The 18363-nt window shown below is 38.1% G+C and overlaps 1 long non-coding RNA gene across 2 annotated transcripts in view; it reads right to left on the reverse strand.

The window, feature by feature from the left end:
- LOC122535740 overlaps positions 1-13327 on the reverse strand; it is a 47820-nt gene extending 34493 nt beyond the window's left edge. For both annotated transcript variants that reach the window (XR_006308243.1, XR_006308245.1), the window contains exon 1: positions 13196-13327. This is a non-coding gene — a long non-coding RNA (uncharacterized LOC122535740). The remainder of the gene's footprint in view (positions 1-13195) is intronic.
- Between the last annotated feature and the right edge of the window lie 5036 nt (positions 13328-18363).

An 18363-nucleotide genomic window follows, 5' to 3' on the forward strand; every position in this document is an offset into this window, starting at 1 on the left:
GGTTATTTTTTTAAAATTATATTATTTTGATTCCACGAACTGTCAACATTTTATTTGAACTCACGAGATTGTTATACACGCGGGCAACTGCGTCTGACAGTTGTTCCTTCTGCAATTATCCGAGCGTTTCTAAAACGCTTATTAATTTTGGTATATTTACGCTTGATTGTCGGCCGAAGCTCACTCCGCGAAAGAGAAAGTAGGTGAAGGCTAGAGCAAACAATTTGCTACAATTACTCGTAATCTTCGAGGTGTTACACTTTGTTAACGAAGCAAATTCTCCGACGAGAAAGTGCTACCGGCTGGTAGGCGTTCGATCAACATCTGCCTGGCAATACCAATATCAACGGTGCCAATTGAGTACAGCAATTTGACAGTCCCATATTCGAACAGCATTTACCGCGATAGAAAGAACCGCAAGATCTGGACGCTCGAGAAAACTAGAAACATTTCTAGAAAATTTTCTTTGGTTCCCCCGACCAAGTGTATAAAGTAACGCGTCGCGTCGAATAATTTTAAAATTCAATATGTCGTCGATCAATTCTGTATTTTACCAATTTTTCATTGATTCTGACGTGAAATATCATTCTCTTGAACATTCTCGAAACTGGTTGGTGTCGTTAATTTTTTACGAATTTTTTTCGTAGATTTATTAGCCATTTCCAAATGGCTTATTACTGTTATTAATGTTATAAACGTTTCCCCTGTGTTTCAACGCTTGAATTGCATTTTAGGATTTCACGGTTCGGAATTCGGAATGCCGTGCGCTCCGCGTTCCCACGTTGATCGCGGATCAAAACGGTTAATCAGAGTGGCTACCAAGGTTGAGATTGGCATTACGAACTTTCATATGAGTCACAGAAAGGTGTTTAATCACCAACGATCCTTGCTACTCAGTCTCCAGTATCTAAGTATCGCATTTTTATCCTTCTCCCACGATAAAATTGCTCTGATTGCGAGAAGATGATGCCCGAGCCAACATCCACTCGTGAAATAACGATTCGCGCGTGTACGGTTTCACGAGTATACAAAATTCATATCGAAATCGTATCGTACCGAAAATTCATATCGAATGAAAGTCAGATTAACCGTAGGAATGCGACCGACTTGAAAACAGACGATTAACGCAATGCAACGGTTTCGTCGTATGCGTGGATTTGCATAGAGCGGTAAGTAGTTAGCGAATTACACAATATATGTATATACGTATACATTTACCGGTGATAGAGGTATCTGCTATAAACTTGGCTGCATTCCAGCGTCACGATGGCCTTGATCGCATTTCATTGCGGAGTTCAATTCGTTTAAAGGATACAGGAGGATATCTCGTTGCGAGGATCGAAACGCCACGCTGGTAGACGTGGCGCGTTGCAAACTTCGATCCAAACAGGGATAATTACGTCTTATCGAACTGACGTTATTTTTTTCCCCCCCTATAAGTATGTTAGATAGTGCCTACCGGTCGTACGACGACATTATCCGACGATCTGAACGTTGGATTAATAGTTACTAAACGGCCATCATTAGGAGCTTGGCATACGAAACATTATCGTATTAAAAAAAAGAAAAAAAAAAAATGGAAGAGAAGGTAGGTCAGCCGATTCAAAGGAACAAGCATAAGGTCGATCTATTTAATGGCTGTAATTTTAGGGTTATTAGACGGGGCGTTGATACAATGATCGCGCAAGAAAACGATTAAATAGTCGCCCGTTCTATTTTAATAAAATTACTTAATGCACGTTCGTTGACGTTGTGAAAATTGCCCAACAGGATACCGATTTAACAAAATCGTCATACCGAAAAACCGTTAAGTCGTAACTTATCGTAATTCCTTCGAACGCGATATTAATTTTCCAACTCGCTGGTGGTAAGCACAACACTAACGGTGTCCTTCGTGACTCTCGGTTCGTTGAGAATAATTCAACTCTCCTTTTTGAGGATTTAAAGGCAAGCTCAAGGAGTGAAATCAATTAGAACCGCCTTTATTGGGTTTCCACGCCTGCTTAATGGCACAGTTAAAACGTTCAGCGATAACAACGATCGGTACGTTCAATTGGAATGACATTCTACGAAACAAAACGTATGAAATAGAACGTTGGAGTTGGAACACTTTCAGACAGAATGATTTTGGACACATACAGTATTGTTTCTAATTGGTCACACCTTTTACACATTGCTTCATTTCTCTGTGAAATACGTTTTGTTCTTGTTTGAATAATTACTGGTTTCGCTGTATGCTATTGATTAATTTCAATTATACAAGCAGCGTCGTATCAACTTTTGAAATCTCGCGCAGTGCATAAATTTTTACATTCATTGAACTTTATTTGAGAATGAAATGGGTAGAAAAGGATAGAGGATTTAATGTGTTCGACGTCAGAAACGTTTTCATCGGAATGTAGAACATTTACAAAATGCTAAATATATTAATTTACAGTGTCAAAGGAAATATTCCTTATTATCACTTGACGTATGATTCAGAAAATCAACAAAAATGAGCTTCTCACGTTTTTCTTGTACAGTCTTCGTATATTACGCCTGTGAAGACGATGTGATTTAATGCCCACTTGAATGGAAATAAAAGAAGCAGCAAGAAACAAGCATGAAACAAGTTTACACAAGGCGTAACATATTGAAAGACGTCAGACGAAATACGTCGTTCGAAAAAAATCAATACGTTCAATGAACTTCGCCTTGACCATCGACCATCTTTTTGCTCGAAACGTGAAACGGAACGTTTAAATTAATTAGGTTCGCCATCGATGATTTTTTTACGCTACTGTGAAATGCAAAACTTGAAACTTTTCCCTCTCCCTCCCCTCTACCCTAACGTTTGAACACCTTCGACAGGATTCGATAAGATCTAAATGGCGTCTTTTATTTTCTTTATTTGTATTTTTATTTTTTTATTTCTTTTTTTCCTTTTTCTTCCTTTGCAAAGTCGTTGTATGACGCGAGAATTAGCGTGCAACGACAAACGTTCGCCGTTCACGAAAGTAAAAGTTATCGTCGGACAGGATCGCATTATACATAAACAACCGGGCCATAAATAATTCCGTGCTCGCCTCTAATCGATCTAGAATCGTGGCTCGCGGTTCAGCGAGACGGTTGAATCGATAACGCGACGACAACGTCCACGTAGAGAGCAAGATTTATCCGACGTTTTTGCACGCCGATATTCTCAAGCTTGCCAACCGCGAGACATCAAGGTATAATAAAACGAGCAACTGCAATTCCAGTTCAATTGCAGATTCGACGATTTGCTTGATTTTCTACCGCATCGGCAAGCGGGAAAACGAAATTTACGAACAGCGAGAGCAACTTGTATCCAGGGCTCGTAGTTAGCTCTCTACGTGGTCCATTTGCTTTTCCAAGTAATGACAGATACAGTTTTCTCTCTCTCGGGTAAGAAGTCTCGTGATCGGTGAGAATCGTTAACGGACGTGGCTGTAATTGATTAACCGCCGAACTCGACGAAATTCCGTGATTTCTCTCTCGGTAGCCAAGGTCGTGGTAATTACACCGTGGTAGCAATTCAGCTTTCATTGTAATTATAAGTGTAGAGAAATTCCAAGAATGAGCTCGTATGTATTATCCTTCCGAAAATTTTGTGTAACTTTGATCATTTTAGATGATCAGTGGCTCCAAAAAATGTTTGCGTGCACTTATTTTTTAATGAATTTATAAATTTATGAAATTATAAAATAATATGAGATTTAATATAGTTAATGAATAAAACAATTATAAGTATATGTTATATATATATATACATAATTATACAATTATAAATATATGTTCTATATATTATATATATAAAACAATCACTAATATAAGGTATAATATATATTATCCTATACAAATGCTTCTTGGAGGCACTATAATAAGTAATACATCATTACATATAGTATATTAGTAAATAAAGAAATATCTGTCAAAGATAAAGTATCTGTACTACATTACAAATCAATTAAACCCAATAAAAATACCAAAATGGAACCTTTTATTAATCTTGTTATTAATTTGGGATAAATGTTAGAAAACGAGATACACCTTATCTCAATAAAATTCCATTATTTTCCTCATCTCGATCTATTTCGACAGACTTTCTGAAAAAAAAGCTTCTTAAATTTAGAACTTTTCATTAGCTTTTCTCACAATAAATGACAATAGAGAGATTTTTTTCCTTCAATGAGAACCTACAAAAGAGAAAAACGTCAAAATTAATTAAATTCTTTCTTGCCAAATGTTTTCATTCTACATATTAGAAAACGTAACAATTTTAAACATTTGGCAATTCATCTATACACGTACATATGTATGTAGATCGCGTAATTCACGGAAATGTTTTCGTGGCAAGTCAATTTTGAGAAACGCGGCAGCTCGTGCACCATCGGATTCAATTTCGTCCGGTGGTTAACGGCGGACCCGGAGGCGGTCGAACCCGGGGCGAGTCGATCGTGAATCACATTCGAGAGCGGTCAGTCGACCGGTTAGACGCATCGATTCGATTCACCGGGACACGTAGCACGGCCCGTTTACTCGACATATGGTGAAAGGAGTTTCACGGGTTTCCTTCGGCCTTTTGACGCCCTCGCCGCGTGTGCTCCGCTCGCGGTATGCGCGAATAACGCTTTAAATCGGCTGTTTGTCACTCGTTCTCCGATGGACTCGTCGACACACGGTTTCTCGCATTCGTGAAATTTAGTTAATTCAAATTGTGAACGTGCTGCAACGTGATCTCGAGTATTCTTCCTCGCGATTGAAAGTGTACACAAATCTCCGCGCGAAGAAAGATGAAAATTTTTGACGATTTTGAAAGTTAAAAAATAATTCAACAGTGACAAATTTTTACAGAAAGATTTACTTTATGACTAAAGAAGGAAGTTGGGCTTCGTCAGTCTCGTTTCACATTAAAAATATTAATTCGAAATATTTGCATGCCCTTTAAAAACTGACATTTATGTCTGCCGATAAATAAGTCTTCGGAAAGTCCTCCGTCATTTCTCTTCACGTACCGTATATTTACCGTTATTGCAAACTCTATGTTCGAATATAGTCATGAGTATTATTACTGCCGATTTCTATCCTTCAAATAGCAACGTTGCAAAGCCAAACATCCGAAACCTTTCATCGAGAGGAAGTTTCAAAACTCCGACCGACTAGATCGACTAGATGGAAGGCAGCAGATATGAAAGAGTTGAGTGGCGCATTGGTAACCAGGGACCGTTGGCGATAGTGAGTGCCGTTACTAGCGAAGGACACACGCTGGGTCCGCGAGACACACGATCGCGGGAGCCTATCGTTATTACGCGCTAAACGTCACGTCTGACGAGTCATCGGGCTCTCGAAAGCGCCTCGAGTCGCTGATCACCTCCTGCGATTCCTTGACAGAATCGTACGTACCGAAAGGCTACTCCACCCTGTCTGCACTTTCACGAGTGGAAACTGGACGATTGAATTAGCTGTGAATAGAGCGAATATTCCTTTTCAATTCGACACCTCGAGAAAGCGCGTGGAACGCGCTTCCGACGAATAGGTGAAAAATGCTCGCGAGTTATTTTATTTTACAAAAGGAAGAATAGCTAGCTACTGAATTAGATCGGACGTAGATACCGTGGTCACGTGCCGTAGAGTAATTTCCAGTTCCGTTATAGAGAGCTGCTACGTTCTTTCATTATTAAACGCTAGAAAACACGCAGCGCTGCGCTGCGTTATCCGTCGAGATGATTTTATTAGGTACGCCCATTCGGATTGCAATCCGAATGGGCGTTTTCCAAACGGACAGACTGACCGCGAGGTTTCCCCCGGTCATTCATTACCGACAACAACTCTAATCCGTATCCAGCGTGCCACGATCGGAGCTCGATTAATTAATAATTGGCCCGACTTTTTTCAGCCCGGCGTCCAAGCTTAAGTTCCTTGATTGTTTGCAAACTTTCACCCTTCGCGAGGCGCTTTGAATTGTCTTAACGGAACCAGACGAGCGAGCGTAATCAAGACGGATATTATGAAACTGACGGTTGTCACTGGCGGTGACGGGAAATCGAGAATCAACGGCAGGAATGCCGTTTCTCATCCAAATAAGCCACCTTCGGAAGATATCGAGCCGAAGAAACGGTTTTCCGATTTCCTCATTAACTTTTCCCATTTGTTGGACGTAGCGAGCGCCTTGCAAAAGAGAATTATGGCAACGCGACTAGAATGTAGCCGCAGCTGGCTAGTTACACAATTACGAGATTACGCCCGAGTAAACGTTCTTTAAAACGTGTCCTCACGCTTGTCTTTAGGCGGTCCCGCCGCGCCTCGATCACCTCCGTAGATCGGAGACGCCGATATCATTGAGCGCAGGCCACGATTTGCCTAACGAATCGATTTATCACGCCGTGCTTTTTCAACCTCACCCGAGTTTTTAAAGCGTTTCGCAAACCGAGGTTTTCCTTGTTTTCTTCATCGACGCGTTTCCTATATCCTAGGAAAAACACGTCCGTTGCATCGCGACGATAATTGCATCCACGATCTCCGGTTTCTGAAACTTCCCCAAAGGCGTTCCGTTCTCGATTTCTCGCCTCGTTTCGACGAACACCGACTCTCGGATTGGCCGTCTCGCCGTAAAAATTCGAATCACGACCGCGGTTTCTAATATCAATGTCTTTAACTCCGCGAATCGATAGCGGATCGTTCTTCCTGTTGGCTCGGTTTCCGCGATCCTTCGTCACCGTGGAAACGTTTCATTTACATCGAGATCCACTTTACAAGCGCGTTTCTAAAATTCTCGTATCGCTTCCACTGCTTTCCTAATGCCATTCGACAGAATATTAACGACAGATAATTCGTCCGCGAGATATCGAGTTTTTAATTTAAGACTCAACGACACCGTAATATCTCGAACGTTTAACTTCATCTCGGAGAAATTCGAGCGCTTTCTTCTCACAATTAATGTTTACGACTATATTTCTATTATTTGGTGGTTTTGCGAGAGGCGTCTTAATCCTTATAAATTCTTCCAATCCTTCTTAATTTGAGAGAAATTAATTGATCTATAACAGGTAGATTAAATTTCCTTTTATTGCGTGTATACTTTCATGTATAAACATCCGATTTCGCATCATTATTCTATATTCTCTAATTTTGTCTAATGTTTCAAGCATTCGTCATTTGTTTCAAATATTCAAATATTCAATGCCTATACGCATTTCACTGAACAATTATGGTACAGCATTATTTGTCAACTACTTTGAAAACGAATTTCAATTGCATCTCTGACACTGTATTTTGTCACTGTATTAAAAATGTTACATGTAAGAAAAATGTGTACGTTAGGAAAACAAATGTCAAAGAACATCACCTTTGTACCTCAAACATAACGTGACATTTTATTTTAGAAAAATGTGCCAGATCGACACAAGAGATGGATGAAGATTAATTTACGTATTGAATTCGTTGATAAAATACACGCGACCGCAGGAATATTAATAAAAGCACGGTCAATACTGACGTTCACCAACATGCTACCTTCAATTATTATTTTTACCTTAATAATTAATTGTAACGTCGAATAATGCCCGTTGACTTGGAAATGAATGGAACAGCAATTTCCTTTTCTCCCTTGTTTCGTTGTTTTGCAAAAAAGTTCATTTCTCGCTAGTTCTATTCCAGGACTTCCTTTTTTCGTCGACGTATCGATCCGAACTTTCATTAGCCAACTCTCGTTATGCTTCATCGATTCTTCACCTTCAAGGTGACGTCCTTGTCCGTTTTCCTCGATGTCTGACGAATTTTTAGACGTTCCAACGATATCACAGCTACTTATAGTAATTCGAATTTGAATCTCTCCTCAGACTATCGATTAGGTTTCGCTTCCAACAACTTTCCGTTAACGGTAACCAGCGATTCTTACTTCTGATCAATTTTCTTTTTTCCTTCGTACTCGGTAATTCGATAATCAAGTAATCAGGTAATGCTTCGTCTAACAACCAGTCCGATAATCAAGCAGCGCGGGAATTACGTTGGAATTGTTTCGCTTTGAAATTACACCGAGTAATCAAACGAATGTTTATTAAATTTAATGAAATGTCAAGCGTGTCAAAATGTGTACACAGTTGCCGTGCGTGTGCAACCATCATTCATATTTTAATGTTAAATTCATTAGGCATCTAAATGTTAAATGCAAAACGTTGCTTTCAATGCTTATCGTATCGCAATATTACTAACAAATCTGATTATTTAGATCGTTCGAGCGTGGATCATTAAAACGTAAGGGTAACATTTTCTAGCGTCACGACGCCGTTGATTATATCTCTAATTAAAGGCACAATTAAAAGCGTTCTCCACGATTTGCCACTATCTAAATTGCAGATTTTATGGAAAATTTGCAGGTGCAAAGTAATATTCAAAAGTATACGAAACAACGCGTGGAAAAATATGACAACTGTTACAGTATTCAAGTAAAACAATTTATCATTTAGTTTTGCAATTCCATTCATGAAAGTGTAAATTTGTATAAACATCCACGAACTATTCCTATTTTCATTCTGAAAATTTCGCGATTTCGTTCTTTAATACGACGATTCATCAGTCACTGTTGATAGCGAAGACATTCACATCTTCACTACGAAATTTCGTATTCAATTCACCTATAATTGACGATTTACCGGACAGGCTGTCACTCGACGATATCTCTGTTATGAAATTTCGCGTCCGTGACGAAGATTTATCGCCCGATTTTTATCACCGGGCGCGCGAGCGAGTACGCCGCTCCCCTTTGCATCGTCGAAAATGTTTACCACTTTCCAAATATCCCGTTTTACATGACTCACGTGGTTCTGTGGTCACTTTCTTCGTTGAGCAACCTCGCGAAAGCTTCCGCAGTCCGCCACGAGACAGCTAACAGGCAAAGAAACGAAGGAAAAGAAAAAAGCATCCGAACGTCGCGCCGAGTCGTTTTTAGATATCGAGAGATTCGACTCGCAGAGGCGCTCGCCAATATTTCGTTACTTTTTCCGATCAACGACCAGTCACACTGGCTACAAAAAATATTGGCACATACCTTTATTTTCCAAAGTGTCTGCTTATTTCTTGCTACATTCTTCTGTCAAATTTTCGTAGTCGTATGAGAGTACAATTAAATATTTGTTACAGTTAGTTCACTTGATATTAGTGATCACATAATGACAACAATATCATGTTAAACGTATGATATAATATAACAAATTTATTACAGCCAGTTTACTTGATTCATCAATATATAATAAATTTATGACAGTTAATTTTATTATCTAAGCACACAAATGTTACGATAAATAAAATGGCAAGCGGCAACACTTTCTCTAACCACTGTATCGATCGACACCTTCGGAAAATGTTATTCCTGGCGAGACCTCTTGTCAGGAATATCGAATATCGCCTGATATAGAGATAATCGGTTATTAAACTTTGATTGGGTTATTAAACTTAACTAGGTTGAGATTGATTTTCACTTTTAGACACACGACGCGAACATCGATCGACCATGACGAAGAGAAAGAATTTGAATCAAACCGACAATAATGATCCAAAAAACCTTTCGTAGAGGAAAGATCAGGTGAATGGACTCATAGATTGGATCTTTAGATTGAAATGAATGTTTGCATGCTTGTGACGCTTACACTCTTGCTCGTCTGTACCTTTCGAAACGTATCACGATTCTAATTAACCACCAACTGGTTCATTGTACAGTAATTCAACGATAGATACGTCACGTGCTATCAATTAAACGGGCGCGGGCGCGGGAATTTCTGTAAAATATACTCGGTTCGTTCCGGTATACGAACATCGATTCCCACAGTGAAACCTGCAGCTTCCACTCCTGGGAGTCCCGCAATTTTTTCGGTATTTGGAATTTTCATGGGAATTTTACGAGAATGTTTCTTTTCCGTGCTAGTATTCAGCGTTAATTGGACTAGTATAATTATAATGAAAATGGAGGTTATATCATAATGATAATTATAATGAAAACAGAGGTTATATTATAATTCTTTGTACATGATTTCTTTATTTATAATTAATTCCCAAGGGAATCAATTTGAATATGCAAATTTTCATTCTCGCTACGATATATTTAGGAATTATTGAGATAAAATTTCAAAGGAAATATCTCACTTTAGCAACGAAACATACACCCGCTGGACTTTTAATCCACCTTCTTGCAGTTCTGGCTACACTTTCGATCGCTACGCTACGAAAACAGATGAACGAAGAGATCGGTAGTCGACAATTAAACAACGACGATAATTAAACAACAGGAATCATCCATGGACCAAGGAACAAAGCGAAAGTGAAAGCGTGGGCAGTTTCCTTTTTTTTTTTCTTTTTTTTTTAACTAATTGCACGCTCGAAATGTAATGAGAGCGAAATTCGAAATGTAAAGGGAAACTCGAAGCAATGGCAGTCGAGATTCCGCGTTGCGATCGGTACGTCCAGGAAAGGAACGTTATACGTGTGCGTGTACATAGATATAACAGGTAGTGAATAACAGCGAGTTAATTGATGTGCGGGCTAAAGCGTCTGTAACCGATATGCACGCGACTGGCCGCTTAATGCGCGCATAGGAGCTGCTGCCCGCCTCGCGGATACACCCGGTTTCGTTTCCAGTCAGCAAAATTCCGCGACTTCTCCCGGCAAGAAACCAGCTCTAATTAATTGTGCAATTACGATCGATGTTAATTAAAAAAATTAACATTTGCGCGAAGATCGACGAATGGACTGATGAGTTGCTTCCTTTCCTTTTTTTTTTTTTTTACAGTTTGCTAAAGAAATACGATAATTTCATGTTCTTTCGCGCGATCGTTTCGTTGGAGGAACACCAATCCTCCCCTCGGTCGCGGTTGCTCGCTCGCTTTTGGTCACCTTTCAATCATAGTGACGTTTATACGCACGTTCGCTCTAAAATTACAGTGTCGTAGGTATGTTTTGCAAAATGGTAAAATGACATATAAATCGCGGTGCCAAAATTAAACGATTCCGATTCTATGTTGGATCTGGTCCCGCGTCGAGTGTCGCGCTTCCGCTATTTTCGTAGGCACGCCGACTAAATCGACGCGACGCCACACGTAAACATCGATTTCTATCTGGAAATAAATTAGGGAACATCGAACGGCGAATTTCGCCTATATTTAAGCCCGCAACGATGCTATCGTCGAGATTGCGGTTAATAAATTGGTCCAGTACCGAGAAGAAACGTGACATGTCTCTCTGCGCGTGGCCTCTCCTTTTCTTCTTTCCTGCGTTTCTGGTGACTCACGCGCGTGAAAATGATGGTTGACGATGATTTTGAAAATCATTTCTTCTTCTTTCTCTTTTTGTCGCAATGATTAGTAATATGTGTTTGAGAAAAAGGAGCAATTGTATGTATTGCAGCAAGCATTGAATCAATACCTACTTTACTCTTCATGATTAAGACATTGATACGCTGACGAATATCTTGGAATTTTTAATGATTCAATTATTTAATTTTTAATTTCACTTTAGAATGATTAAAGGTGATGAATGTCATCGATCAAAATATTTTTATCTTGTACTTTAATGTCTCGTAATGGTGAAATATTCTGCCCAATGAGCAAACCGTGTAAATTTTAAACGCCTTGACAGGAAAAACACAGTAAAAGCAAATTCAGCAGATCCATTATATTGTATAACGATAAATCTTCTCGAATCGAATGTCGAGTAAATACGGCTTAAATACAACGTTTCTGCAATCTTACAGCAGAGAACTCATGCACGAATTGTGCGAATGCACGTATGTATCTTTAGCGCGTATGTATTTTAATTGCATCATCGGGGAGGGTGAGTACGCCAGCAAAGAGGCCGAGAAAATCCGCTCGGTTTCGAAAGATGGAATTACAAGAATTCCGCTGGACACGCGAGAATGGACAAACAAGCGAATGTGTCAACGATTGTACTATGGTCGACAATACCGCGCGTTTCTCAACCCTGACGGCGGGAGAAATATGAAAACCTGTGAATTTAACTTTTTTCCAGAAATTAATGGCACCTGCTGACAACTCTTTATTACCATTTCAACGGCGATAGATGAATTTGAACGTGAATGGCACTGGCGCGTGATCTGAGATTTCTTTCATCGGAACGAAATGAACGGAACAAACATAATGTGCCGTAACTTTCAAATGGGTTTACAAGCCAGTGAGAGATAGAAATATTCGTACAATTGGTTCAGTGTAAAAAAATAAAAATTTTTTTTTTATGTTGTCAATGATGTTTAAATATAGCTGTATATTATATAGACAAATATTAAATTTGCAATAATAAATGTACACAGGTGCGAATGTCCATGAATATTCATGAAATCATATCCCATTAATGAAACGTTACCACACTTCTTCAACACGTATAAGTTAACAGTTAAAACTAAAATTAATCAATGTACATTAATGTAAATTAAAATTGATTTATGTACATTCACCACTATATAATATATAATATATAATATACAATATATTTAAAAAAATAAAGGTGATCTTGAAAATTTTGAAACTCCTCAACACACCCAAATATTTTATATTTTCGTTCCGTTAAAACCATAGAACTTTTGTATTAAACAATTTTTCATTAGACACATAATTACCTGAATTACCCTGTATACATCCCTTCAATGTAAATAATTTTTTATTTTCCCAATAAATTGATTGACTACGAATACTTTTATCCCTTGTTATGTACTGTCGTCAGGAGTAATACGCGATTGCACCACTTTACGATGTTTCCATAATCGTATGATTCAACTAGATTATCATTTTAATAGATGCGCTTATTACGCAAAACGCGTGACACACTGACGTAACAACACATGATTCCTACACCCTTCGTTGCATGGTAACTTGGACCAAACGAGTAAGCTCGGTACGTGTTGCGTGTGTACAGCATGCACGGTATTACGTTGGCTCGTGTGTCTGTATATATATTTCCATGGGACGCGATACTAAATACAAATCGAGGAAATAAGCGTTCGAAACGACCCTGTTTCAAACGCTTGCATAACCGAATGGGTAAATCAGATAGCACGTAACGGGAAAGCAAACCTATTTATTACCATGTTACGCCGGGCAATAATTGCTAGGATTTTGTTCTTCTTGTGGGAATCGATGCCTCGCCAGGATAAATCTCATCTCGATTCTCAATAATGAAATTCCAGGCTACTTACCGTTTCGTGGCGATTTGTTCTGTAAGCGGTAGGCAAGATCGTCGATCCAGATGTGTAACAGACGCGTTCCTCTTATATTTCAGCACGAACGCGTACCAGCTAAATCTATCGATCGTTGCTGCCATGTTAACTGCTGTCTGCAACAGAGATTCGTGAAAAGCGATGTACAGTTGAGAAGCTAATACCTGTTTAATAGGATATTTAATTTCTTTCGTTAACACAATCTTCGGCAAGAGTAACTTTCACTCGAAGTTCCCTTGTTAAGATGTTAAGAATTTACAACCGTTGAAAACTACGTGACGCTATAGACATCAGTGTTTATGGCTTTAGCTGTAAAGTTCGTAAAGTCTCGGTATACTTTCAATCAAACACATTTTACTGAAAGTTTATATCTTGTATTATTTCAAGTATTTTTTCGTAAAATTTGCGTCAAAAAGATTTCAAGCAAAGGTATTGGTATATGCTATCTTGCAATATGAATTTTCTATGTATCCTTCAAGGAGATTGAATTTTCTGTTAGTTTAGTAAGAAGTTTATTTTATTTTATTTCTTCGTATTCTGATTGAACATCAATTTACATAAAACTTGTTGCAAAGTGATGAATCAATTACGATATTATAAAGTTTTAATTCGCTTATTTACTTTCACAAGATCAATCAAGTCGGATGGCTCTTTTGTGTTCCAAACATGGTACCGTGCATCCTCGAAACTTTTATCTCGGCCAAATAATCACCTAGGACAATCACGTCATTGTTCATTGTACGATCGCGCTAGTAACAAGAGTTATGACACGGGTAATGAGAAACTTGCTGGAGGAACCCGCCCTTCTATTCGGCCATATACGCGTCACATTCGAATCCTCTATTCCGTCCAATTATCGCGGAACGCAGCCATTGTTACGTCATTCCGCTCTAAACGAGATAATGATGCTCATAAATCGTCGGTGTTACGTCTTATGGTTAATGGCGGAACGCAACGGAGAGACACGGAGGAAATTTTCGATCGAACGGCCGTGACAAATCAACCAGTTATACTTCTTCGAGTTCCGCTCTTGTCTAGGCAATTAAAACGACTTCTACGTAAAAATCGAGGAAGACCGAGGCAATTCTGACGGATGAAAGTCTGATATTTTGAGACGTGACGTTCGCTTCGAGTTCCCGTTTCGTTAAAATTCTTGGGATTGCAAAAGGACTCAATTTAGAAAGAAAATGAGCGATTTTTTTTTTTTACTTTAATTTAAATATATCATTCCATTGAGCAACTACTTATTTTTAATTGCGAGTAAATTTTTAAATAATCTAGCATGCGTTATATGTATAAAATCGTTTTATGAGGGTATAATGATGATAAAATAACATTATACTAAGACACGACTGTCAAGATTGTGTTGGTAATGTTTGAAACAAATCTGAAAATGTGTGATATTCAGAATAAGCATATATTTCGTTAAAAAAAATTGGAAATGTATAATTAGCACTAATATCAATATTTTATATTTATATAGTACTAAACATTTTTTACGCATATTAAAAATGATAGTTTATAAATTCTTAATAGATCATTCTTGCTTCTATTGAACTACTATAAAATACTGTACCAAATATTCTAACAAATATTTTAATTCCAGATTGTTCGCAATCATGATATTCGTATCACATTAAGATATCAATAAAATACTAACAAAATGTTTTATACAAAAACATGTCATATATATACGTGAAACTTTCTACAACAACTATAACTGTCACTTCCGTTACTTGTAAAAAAAAAAACTTTGTTCCACATACGAATGACTCGTATTGCTGAATGACTCGTGATCCTTCCACGAAATGACCAAGAAAGTAATAATACGTGACTTCGAGAAGAGAACGTCACGTATCCAAAAAAAAAAAACTTGTCTCCAATGTTTTTCCGTTCATGAAATTCTCCGGATGAAATGCACCACGATGTGGAATTGATGGTAAAGTGAAATTATTATCGAAACACTCTTCTCTCTAGTCGTCAATCTGCTCTGTCATTGTTACTCTCATCGTTTAGTGAACTTTAATGATCACAGTCACGCCCCGAGGCGAGTGCAATTTACGTTCCACGAATTCACGAACTTTCTTCCATGGATTCCACGGAGATGGAATAATTGTAATTCCACCTCGAAAGAATGAATTGAAAAAGAACAGAAATGTTTCAGGGAATGAAAGTATTCGCGCGTGTTTTACTTGTGTGTTGCGGTTGTTATACGTTAAACGTTCTTTTTTTATTTTTATTTTATTACTACTACCATGATTTCATTCGGTCAACTCTTGAAATTGTTCTAGAAATGTTGCAACGAGTTACAAGATATTTATTCTAAAAATATATCTAGTAAACAATTAATACACTGCAGGAACATCTGTTTTGAACACACGTATGTGACAAGTGTTGAATATTGAGTCTCATCAATATAATATCAATAGACCTAATCAAAGAAGTTTGATTAAATCAATTAAATTAAATTAAATAATAAATAGCCTATAAATATAACATCTTTGTAATTTCTGAAATTATATATTTCTATTAAATATATTATAAATTCTTGTTATACCATATTTTCAAATTTGTCCGAAACTTTGACAATTGAGCGTCAACATGCTTCTGATTAAATTTCGGGAAACGCACGCACGTACGAATTCAAAAAACGTATCTGCAAGCGTTTCGAACGCTTTCATGAGCCCACTGCGAATAAATTCCTGCGTGTTGTTGCGTGCATTGTAATTTCTATTTGGTCAAAGCACGCAACGTTTGCCACGCGTTTAATTATTTCCACTAGAGCGTCTTTCGTGTTCCAGCAGAACACCGTGTTCATCGAAAACCTCAACTATATCGGTGTGATTCAACGTTTCGTTATTTCGTTATAAAAAAAAGAAAAAATCTCCTTTCGCCGAATAATTAGTTCGAAGTCGCTGGTGTGACGAAACGGGGTGATAAACAATGCGAGCCGGCAACAGGTGAAGCCGTACAACGCGGCAGAGTAAACGATTCCGTGCGCCAACCAATTACACGAGGTCGTCTGAACGCGTAATTTACAATGACTCCAGACAAACGTGGCCGACACGCGAGTTTCCGTGGGCCGCGCGTTCCTTTTACATCCGATTTCGCTTTCGCGAAAGCGAAAAACCATCCCGGCGTTATCAGATTGGTCCACTAAACGCTCGCGGCCCCGTGAAAAATCCCGTCTGCTAATTTGCGAAAAATCTGTGTGCTCGCGCACCGAGCAGATTCTCCCGTAGAAGACGGTGTTGCCTCGCTTCTGTCGTTCCGTGGCGTTTCTTCGTGGCATTCCGAACGACCATCGTACAGAATACGTTTTCCTTCTCTTCTTTCTTATTATACCGTTGGATTCCAAGCTGAGAGATCATTATCCATAGGAGGCTTCGTTAAACGTTACACGCTCACTGAATATTCAAGAAGTTTCTTCGCTCGTGGCTGTCACGATAGAGAGAGAGAGAGAGAGAGAGAGAAAGAGAGAGAGAGAGAGCGTGTGCTTCCGGTGGATGAGTAATCGACTTTGTCGACAGGAATTGGAGATTACAGAGGAAGTGATACGTGCAATTATGTTGCTTTCTTGATTTTAACATCACGCGATAGTAATTAAAAGGAATACATTAAAGCGAAAAAATTTTGGTGCAAAGATGTTATTGGTCTTTAAACGATATACAAATTTCATGGCAGACTTTCTTAAGAATAAATATCCTCCGTGAAAGCTTCATTACAAATTTTCATAAAAAGAAACAATTTTGTTAATTTATAATTAGTATAAAAAAAAAAAAATAGGAATTAAAACCAATTCAATCATTGAATTCACGGAGATTCAGACACGCTACTAAAATATGGGACAGAAAGGGTACATGTAAGCTTCATTTCATTGCGTACGTAGAATCGCGTAAAAATCGAACTTCGATTATATTCGCGAGTTTCACCTCGTTCACTATGCAGGACTTGCTCAATCGATCGGCAGACACTATTTAAAGTAGGTTGAAAGCACGACACTTTTTGCTGCAACGGAATTCAACTTTAGATTTACGAGATGCCTGGTGAAGTACAAATGCATTATGGTGTAGTATTTCCTGTGACATAACCATGTCTTGAAGCGCAGTACGAAGTTGTGGCTGATATTCACGGCCACGAGCAGTATTTTATCTGCTTGAGTAAAAAAGTAAACCAAGGATGAAATCCAGTGCGCGAGTGAATTGCTAGACCGACTTAGTGATTGCTTGTTTGAAAATTATTCCTAACGATTATTTGATTATTCTGAATGTTTCTTAATACGTTGCTTCTAGTTCACGTTATTTCTTTTAAATAATCCATCATGCAGTCGCGTAATATCCTTCCGAGGAATGGCGATGAAATTGAAACTTCAAAACGTGTACGTTTCCATCTCAAGGGTAAGTAATCTTAACGTGTGCTGTATTCTAAGGAGAATTCCGATAAGAAAAAGAGAAATTTCCAGCAAACGGAAAGAGAAGCAAAAGAAAAGAGATTCGAAGAATGGAAAAGTAAAAAGACCATTTTAGTGATTACAGAAAATATAGTTCAACAGATTGCGGACTCTTATGGAAATATATATTTTTGAGAACATACCAAATATTATAGAAAGTTTAGTCAAATTTTGAAATTTCTTGTAAATACATAAAAGTCCGCAGTCTAAAAGTCAATAATGCTGATGAAAGGCAATAGAACAAATTCGACGATATTCTTGGATGACAAATGGCCTTCAAATTTCTAAAATACCTCAATATTTTGCATACAATACATCCATATTTTGAAAATGACAGATTTAGGAGAGAGGACTAGACAAACTGAACGTGAAAATGTAAATACACATGAATTATGTATAATACCAGTATGCACATATGGATCAATACTAGATTCAAACGTGTCCAAACAGTCGAATCGGATTTCTCGCATGAATCATAGAAATACGTTGCAACCTGACAGCAGATTTGTGTCAATTCAGATCGTTCGTTACAAATTATACGATAAACCAATCGCAAATCTTGAACCGACGACTCCACATGGGACATTCGGCCAAAAATTGCACCATTGAGAAAATAGCTTGCAATTAGACGAAATTTTTTTTACTCATCAGAGTCTCCCGAAATTATCGAGAATCCCAAAATTTCTAAATTGCGAGA

The sequence above is a fragment of the Frieseomelitta varia genome, unplaced genomic scaffold, assembly GCF_011392965.1.
Source record: "Frieseomelitta varia isolate USP_RPSP 00005682 unplaced genomic scaffold, Fvar_1.2 scaffold_152, whole genome shotgun sequence".
NCBI lineage: Eukaryota > Metazoa > Arthropoda > Insecta > Hymenoptera > Apidae > Frieseomelitta > Frieseomelitta varia.